Here is a 9230-nt window from a genome sequence, read left to right on the forward strand (position 1 = left end):
TTCCCGATATTTTTTTTGGGTGCGCAGCCCCTTTAACAGACTGCACGACCCATTCAATTTCTCGCGCATGCGTGATTATTTCAATTGTAAAGCCGGTGAGCCATTGAGCCGACTGTGCGGGAGCTCCAGAGTGCTGCGCAGCCACATGGCCACACAGCTTAACAGAAACTTTGGCCGGAATTTTCTCCAGGGAGGCGGGTTGGGGCAGGGGGCCTCTGAGGTGGGCGGAAAATCCAGGAGGCCGGGTTTCCCACAGGCCCTGCCGACTTTAACGACCGGGCCTGATTTGCCTGTGAGGCCTTGGATTCCCGCCCGCAGCCAACCAGATTGAGAGGCTGGCTGGCTACGAGCAGGTAGGCCTGTAGCTGCGAGGGGTCGGTCTGGGGCAGAGATCACGGGGTTGGAGAGAGGTCGGCAGTCGGGAATCGCATTATCGGTGGGATGGAGTAGGGGGGGAGGAGGTGGCCTCATGGTGGGGATCGAAGGCCTGGGAAGGCGATCGGAGGCTTCGTGGAGGGGTCTACGATCACGGGGGGTGGGTTAGCTAGGGACTCTGGATCCAGGAGGTAGGTATAAAGCCTGGATGCAGCAGTCCCCGCCTTGGTTTAACTGCTGGGTTTCACGAATTGTGTGAAAACTGTCCACATGCTTAAAGTTCAAAATGGAGGTGAAAAAAGAGGCTTCCAACCTCATTACAACATTTAAATTGACGTTCTGCCCCCTGGGAGCAGGTTGGTCACCCAACCCCCATCCTGCTCTCGTTAAAACTGGAAGTAGACTGGTTGGAGGTGGGATCAGGTCGGGAATCCCATTTTTAACAATTTAACTGCCCCCACGTGCCAAACCCACCTGTTTTTTTTAGGGGAAAATTCCAGCCATTGTTTTCAACCCAGCCAATTTTCCAATGGAATAGATCTTGCAGGGTGTAAAATGGGTTGCCAATTTGCTATCTCCCATTTTGCACTATTGCCAAGGACCAGTTTCACCTCGTCAGTGTCTATTTTAACTTATTTGAAGTTTTCTGCCCATTCTCTCCAAAAAAAGAAACACGTAAGAACATAGGAAATAGGAGCGTGAGTAGGCCATTCGGCCCTTCGAACCTGCTCTGCCATTCAATAAGATCATGGCTGATCTTCTACCTCATCTCCACTTTCCTACACTATCCCCATATCCCTTGTTTCCCTTAATATTCAAAAATCTATCGATCTCTATCTTGAATATACTCAACGACTGGGGAAGATTCAACACCCTCTGAGTGAAGAAATTGCTCCTCATCTCAGTCCTAAATGGTCGACCCCTTATTCTGAGACTGTGACCCCTGGTTCTAGACTCCCCAGCCAGGGGAAACATTCTCCCTGCATCTATCCTGTCAAACCCTGTAAGAATTTTGTATGTTTCAATGAGATCACCTCTCATTCTTTTAAACTTTAGAGAATATAGGCCTAGTCTCCTCAACCTCTCCTTATAGGACAATCCCCCCATCCCAGGAATCAGTCTGGTGAACCTTCGTTGCACTCCCTCTATGGCAAGTATATCCTTCCTTAGGTAAGGAGACCAAAACTGTACACAATATTGCAGGTGTGGTCTCACCAGGGGCCTATATAATTGTAGTAAGACATCTCTTATACTCAAATCCTCTTGTAATAAAGGCCAACATACCATTTGCTTTCCCAATTGCTTGCTGTACCTGCATATTAACTTTCAGTGATTCGTGTACAAGGACACCCAGGTCCCTCTGAACACCAACATTTCCCAATCTCTCACCATTCAAAAAATACTCTGCTTTTCTATTTTTCCTACCAAAGTGGATAACTTCACATTTTTCCACATTATATTCCATTTGCCATGTTATTTAGCCTGTCTATATGCTCTTGAAGCCTCTTTGCAGCCTCCTCACAACCTACATTCTCACCCAGCTTTGTATCATCAACAAACTTGGATATATTACATTTGGTCCCCTCATCCAAATCATTGTTGTAGATTGTGAATAGCTGAGGCCCAAGCACTGATCCTTGTGGTACCCCACTAGTTACAGCCTGCCAACCAGAAAATGACCCATTTATTCCTAATCTCTGTTTCCTGTCCGCCAACCAATCCTCAATCCATGCTGGTGTATTACCCCCAATCCCATGAGCCCTAATTTTGTTTAATAAACTCTTGTGTGGCACCTTATCAAATGCCTTCTGAAAATCCAAATAAACCACATCCACTGATTCTCCCTTATCTATTCTGCTAGTTACAACCTCAAAAAACACTAACAGATTTGTCAAACACAATTTCCCTTTCATAAATTCGTGTTGACTCTGCCCAATCCTATTATTATTTTCTAAGTGCCCTGTTACCACGTCGTTTTCCCTACTATTCATGTCAGGCTAACTGGCCTGTATCATATCATAGAATCATAGAAATTTACAGCACAGAAGGAAGCCATTTGGCCCATCTTATCCGTGCTGGCCGTAAAGAGCTATCCACCCTAATCCCACTTTCCAGCACTTGGTCCGTAGCCTTGTAGATTATGGCACTTCAAGTGCATATCCAAGTACTTTTTAAATGTGATGAGGGTCTCTGCCTCTACCACCCTTTCAGGCAGTGAGTTCCAGACCCCCACCACCCCCTGGGTGAAAACATTTCTCCCGAAATCCCCTCTAATCCTCTGAACAATAACTTTAAATCTATGCCCCTAGTTATTGACCCTTCTGCTAAGGGAAATAGGTCCTTCCTCTCCACTCTATCTAAGCCCCTCATAACTTTATACACCTCAATTAGGTCCCCCCTCAGCCTCCTCTGTTCCAAAGAAAACAACCCCAATCTTTCCTCATAGCTAAAATTCCCCAGCCCAGGCAACATCCTCGTAAATCTCCTCTACGCCCCCTCTAGTGCAATGACATCCTTCCTGTAATGTGGTGACCAGAACTGCACGCAGTATTCTAGCTGCGACCTAACTAGTGCTCTTATATTCTATGCTTCGGCAAATAAACGTAAGTATCCCGTATGCCTTCTTAACCACCTTATCTAATGTGATGAAATATTCCATTCATCACTGCCTGTGACTGTGGTTGGTTTCAGTTTCATTTCCCTTACCTCGGTTCCGTTTCCTCACCATTGTATTGTACTATGTGTAGGGCTCCGCCCATACCTGGCCCATTGTATTGTACTATGTGTAGGGCTCCGCCCATACCTGGCCCATTGTATTGTACTATGTGTAGGGCTCTGCCCATACCTGGCCCCTATGTAAGCTGGCCCAGCCTGCAGCACATCCAGTACGGCAGAGCTCTGGATGGAAGATACCTCTCTCCTGTGTGTTACCTTCTAAGTCAATAAAAGCCTTGTTTTGTTTCGCTAACATCGAGTCTCGGATTTATTGAGGCACATCATCTACCTGTCCTGCTACCTTCAGGGATCTATGGACATGCACTCCAAGGTCCCTCTGATCTTCTGCACTTCTTAGTGTCCTACCATTTATTGTGTATTTCCTTGCCTTGTTAGCCCTCCCCAAATGCATTACCTCACACTTCTCCAGATTGAATTCCATTTGCCACTGTTCTGCCCACCTGACCAGTCCATTGCTAACCTCCTGCATTCTGCAGCTTTCTTCTTCATTATCAACCACACAGCCAATTTTTGTACCATCTGCAAACTTCTTAATCGTACTTCCTACATTCAAGTCCAAATCATTGATATATACCACAAAAAGCAAAGGACCCAGTACTGAGCCCTGCAGAACCCCACTGGAAACAGCCTTCCAGTCACAAAAACACCCTTCAACCATTACCCTTTGTTTCCTGCCTCTGAGCCAATTTTGAATCCAACTTGCCACTTTGCCTTGGATCCCATGGGTTTTTACTTTCATGACCAGTCTGCCATGCGGGACCTTATCAAAAACCTTGCTAAAATCCAGATAGACTACATCAAACGCACTACCCTCATTGACCCTTATTGTTACCTCCTCAAAAAATTCAATCAAGTTAGTCAAACATGACCTTCCCTTAACAAATCCATGCTGACTGTCCCTGATTAATCCGTGTCTTTCTAAATGAAGATTTATCCTGTCCGTCAGAATTTTTTCCAATAATTTTCCCACCACTGAGGTTAGGCTGACTGGCCTGTAATTACTCAGTCTATCCCTTTCTCCCTTTTTAAACAAAGGTACCACACTAGCAGTCCTCCAGTCCTCTGGCACCACACCTGCAGCCAGAGAGGATGGGAAAATGATGGTCAGAGCCTCTACTATTTCCTCTCTTATTTCTCTTAACAGTCTGGGATACATTTAATCCGGGCCTGGGGATTTATCCACTTTCAAAGATGCTAAACCTCTTAATACTTCCTCTTTCACTATGTTTATTTCATCTAATATTTCACTCCTCCTCCCTGATTGCAATGTCTGTATCGTCCCTCTCTATTGTGAAAACAGACACAGAGTATTCATTAAGAACCATGCCCATGCTTTCCGTCTCCACACACAGGTTACCTTTATGGTCCCTGTAATTCCCCGTTTTCTTTCTCCCTCCTTTCTTAAATATTGGGGTTACATTTGCTACCTTCCAATCCGCTCCTTTCACAACCTCAGGACCTCCCAAAGTGCTTAACAGCTTTAAGTGTAGTCACTGTTGTAATGTAGGAAACACAGCAGTCAATTTGCGCACAGCAAGCTCCCACAAACAGCAATATAATAATGACCAGATATTCTGCTTTGTTGGTGATGTTTATTGAGGGATAAATATTGGCCAGGACACCAGGGATAACTCCCCTGCTCTTCTTCAAAATAGTGCCATGGAATCTTTTACATCCATCTGAGAGAGCAGACAGGGCCTCGGTTTAACATCTCACCTGAAAAATGGCACCTCCAACAGTGCAGCACTCCTTTAGTACTGCACTGGAGTGTCAACCTAGATTTTTGTATGCAAGTCTCTGGAGTGGGATTTGAACCCGCAGCCTTCTGACTCAGAGGCAAGAGTGCCACCAACTGAGCCACGTCTTGTCCAAAACTGTGTGAATGGCAATTCCAAATATGTATTGAAATCATACATACTATATAATGGAGAACATCATGAAATAAATAAACTATGTGGCAGATATGCAACACTAGGACCACTGCTCTCTGGGTGCTGTGTGCTCCTGTCAACCTCATGTGACAATGCACAGGGCCAAATGTAGTCTTCAGGTGAAGTGGGGTTAGAGGGCAGGGGATAATTAGATCCAAGTGCACAGATGTAATTCAGTCCCCTTTTTAAAGTCATACATTACTTTTATATACTTTATTTGATATAACAATCTATAGCTAAATGGAAAAACTTACAGAAATTTGGCAAGAAGAATAATAGAATTGGTTGGCGTATACGAGTTTCTCTGCAGTACAGGACGAGGTGGTGGGAAATGCAAAACTGTGGTGTTACAGCATCACCACTGGTGGAAGGGTGTTACTACAGCGTGACAAGTTACATAGACTATCTCCATTATCAATCTGGAAACAAAAAAGACTTGCATTTGACCTCAGGATGTCCCAAAGCGCCAATGAGGTACATTTGACGTGTAGTCACTGTTGTAATGTAGGAAACGCGGCTGCCAATTTGCGCCCATAAACAGCAACATGATAATGACCAGACAATCAGTTTTTTTTTGTGATGTTGATTGAGGGATAAATATTGGGCAGACACCAGGGATAACAACTCCCCTGCTCTTCTTTGAAATAGTGCCATGGGATCTTTTACGTCCACCTGAGAGAGGGGCCTTGGTTTAACATCACATCCGAAGAACGGCACCTCTGACAGTGCAGCGTTCCTTCAATACTGCACTGGAGTGTCAGCCTGGACTTTTTTTTACTCAAACCTCTGGAGCGGGACTCTGAACCCACAACCTTCTGACTCAGAGGTGAGGGTGCTACCCACTGAGCCACGGCTGACACACTAAACAGAAATTTATAATGGGAAAAGATATATACGGGAAGTAAAGTTTTGTAGCTAGCAAGTCCATGCAGACATATAGGGGTAGAATTTCCACAAAAGCTCTCCAGATTTCCTGCTGTAACTTTAGCGGAAATCTGGGAGAAACTGCATTATTATCTGCTTGTGCTGATTTTCTTCCAAAGTTATAGCATGAGGTTGGGAGAACCACCGCAGATGTTCTACCCCTATATTTTAAATTTCTTATAGATGTGTTATTCCCGGCACCTAGCACAGAATATACTGGGAGCATCATGGGATCAAGAAATGGATTATCAGATGTTGAAAGCGCATAAAGGGCTGCAGGTTTCGCATAAAGCTGTCCTGTAACTGAGCGGGAAAATGCTGGAGGCAGGTAAGGGGGCACAACTATCCCATTTAGTGGCACAGTTGGAGGTCCTGCTGCATGTGGTCCTGAAGAGAAGGGTGGCTCTTTTTGAACGTGAAGACTACCAGCAGTAAACAGTAGAGCAGCGTGGATGGAGATGGAAGATCAGATGAATTCTACAGCACGGATAAAGACCATTCAGCCCATTCAGCCTATACTGGTTCTCTGAAAGAGCTATATGCTTAGTTCCATCCCCTGCCCATTCCCTTTCAATTATTTGTCCACTTGCCTTTTTAAAGATTTATAGATTCTGCTTTCATCGCTGTTTCTGGTAGAGTATTCTATGTCCTAACAACCCTTTGCATAAAAAAAATTCTCCCAACACTCCTAATTCTTTTAGTGATAATCTTATATTTATGCATTCTCGTTACTGATTCACCTACCAATGGAAATAGTTCTCTTTTATATTTATCTCGAACAAAACCACCTCAGATCTCCTCTTAACATTCTTTGTTTTAAAGAAAAGAGCCACAGTTTTTCCTGTCTGTTCTCATAACTTAACTCTCACTACCCTGGTATCACCCTCGTGAATCTCTTCTGGACCTCATTTTAAAATAAGGTGCTCAAGTTAGACACAATATTCTAACAGCATCCTAAGCAATGATTGTATCGGTTTAGCATCACCTCTTTGTATAGGTTTAGCATCACCTCTTTGTATAGGTTTAGCATCACCTCTTTGTATCGGTTTAACATTACCTCTTTGTATCGGTTTAACATCACCTCTTTGTATTGGTTTAACATCACCTCTTTGTATAGGTTTAGCATCATCTCTTTGTATCGGTTTAGCATCACCTCTTTGTATAGGTTTAGTATCACCTCTTTGTATCGGTTTAACATCACCTCTTTGTATCGGTTTAACATCACCTCTTTGTATCGGTTAAACATCACCTCTTTGTATAGGTTTAGCATCACCACTTTGTATCGGTTTAACATTACCTCTTTGTATCGGTTTAACATTACCTCTTTGTATCGGTTTAACATCACCTCTTTGTATCGGTTTAACATCACCTCTTTGTATCAGTTTAACATTACCTCTTTGTATCAGTTTAACATTACCTCTTTGTATCGGTTTAACATTACCTCTTTGTATCGGTTTAACATCACCTCTTTGTATCGGTTTAACATCACCTCTTTGTATCGGTTTAGCATCACCTCTTTGTATCGGTTTAACATCACCTCTTTGTATCGGTTTAACATCACCTCTTTGTATCGGTTTAACATCACCTCTTTGTATCGGTTTAACATCACCTCTTTGTATCGGTTTAACATCACCTCTTTGTATCGGTTTAACATCACCTCTTTGTATCGGTTTAACATCACCTCTTTGTATCGGTTTAACATCACCTCTTTGTATCGGTTTAACATTACCTCTTTGTATCGGTTTAACATTACCTCTTTGTATCGGTTTAACATCACCTCTTTGTATCGGTTTAGCATCACCTCTTTGTATCGGTTTAACATTACCTCTTTGTATCGGTTTAACATCACCTCTTTGTATCGGTTTAACATCACCTCTTTGTATCGGTTTAACATCACCTCTTTGTATCGGTTTAACATCACCTCTTTGTATCGGTTTAACATCACCTCTTTGTATCGGTTTAACATCACCTCTTTGTATCGGTTTAACATTACCTCTTTGTATCGGTTTAACATCACCTCTTTGTATCGGTTTAACATCACCTCTTTGTATCGGTTTAACATTACCTCTTTGTATCGGTTTAACATCACCTCTTTGTATCGGTTTAACATCACCTCTTTGTATCGGTTTAACATTACCTCTTTGTATCGGTTTAACATTACCTCTTTGTATCGGTTTAACATCACCTCTTTGTATCGGTTTAGCATCACCTCTTTGTATCGGTTTAACATTACCTCTTTGTATCGGTTTAACATCACCTCTTTGTATCGGTTTAACATCACCTCTTTACTTTTGCACTCAATGCCCTATTTTAAAAAAAATGTTTTTTTTTACAGCTTTATCAACTAGCCGTTCCGTTTTTAAAGATTTGTGTATCACAACCTATAACTCTTTCTGCTCCTTTATTTCTTTTAAAACTTTATCATTTAGTGTATATGGTCTCTTATTTTCCCTCCTAAAATGTGTCACTTCAGTTTTCTCCACATTAAATTTCATCCGCCATCATTCTGTCCAATCTGCTAACTTGTCCATGTCCCCCCTGAAGTCATTTACAGTCCTTTTTGCAGTTAACCATGCTCCCTGTTTTGTGTTGTGTTTAAATTTTAGTATTTTACCCCTTATACACAAGTACATTGAGAAGAGCAATGGTCCTAACCCTGGGGAATACTGCTGTTTAAATCCCTGCAGTCTGAAAAACATCCATGAACTACTACTTTCTGTTTTCTATCCTTCTACCAACTTCCTATTCATACTGTCATGTTCCTTTTAACAATGTGCGTCTTAATGTTATCAACAAGTTTCCTATTCAGCGCCTTATCAAACGTCTTTTGGAAATCCATATACACAATAACCACTGCATTTCTTTTATCAATATATACTCCTCCAAGAACTCTATTAGCTTTGTCAGACATGACTTACCTTTTACAAATTCATGTTGGCTGTCCTTAGTTAACCCATATCTTTCCAGGTAAATATTAATTTAATCTGCTATTATGGCCTCTAAAAGCTTACCAACTATGGATGTTAGACTAACTGGTTTATAGTTACCTGGTATATTTCTTTCTACCTTTTTAACAGCTGTTACATTGCCAACCGTCCAATCCTCTGGCATAACTTTCATATCCAGGGGGGACATGGACAAGTTAGTAGATTGGACAGAATGATGTCAGATGAAATTTAATGTGGAGAAAACTGAAGTGACACATTTTGGGAGGAATAATAAGAGACCATATACACTAAATAATAAAGTTTTTAAAGAAATAAA

This window comes from Somniosus microcephalus, chromosome 6, assembly GCF_052327205.1.
Source record: "Somniosus microcephalus isolate GS21.2 chromosome 6, FLI_Smic_1.0, whole genome shotgun sequence".
Lineage (NCBI taxonomy): Eukaryota > Metazoa > Chordata > Chondrichthyes > Squaliformes > Somniosidae > Somniosus > Somniosus microcephalus.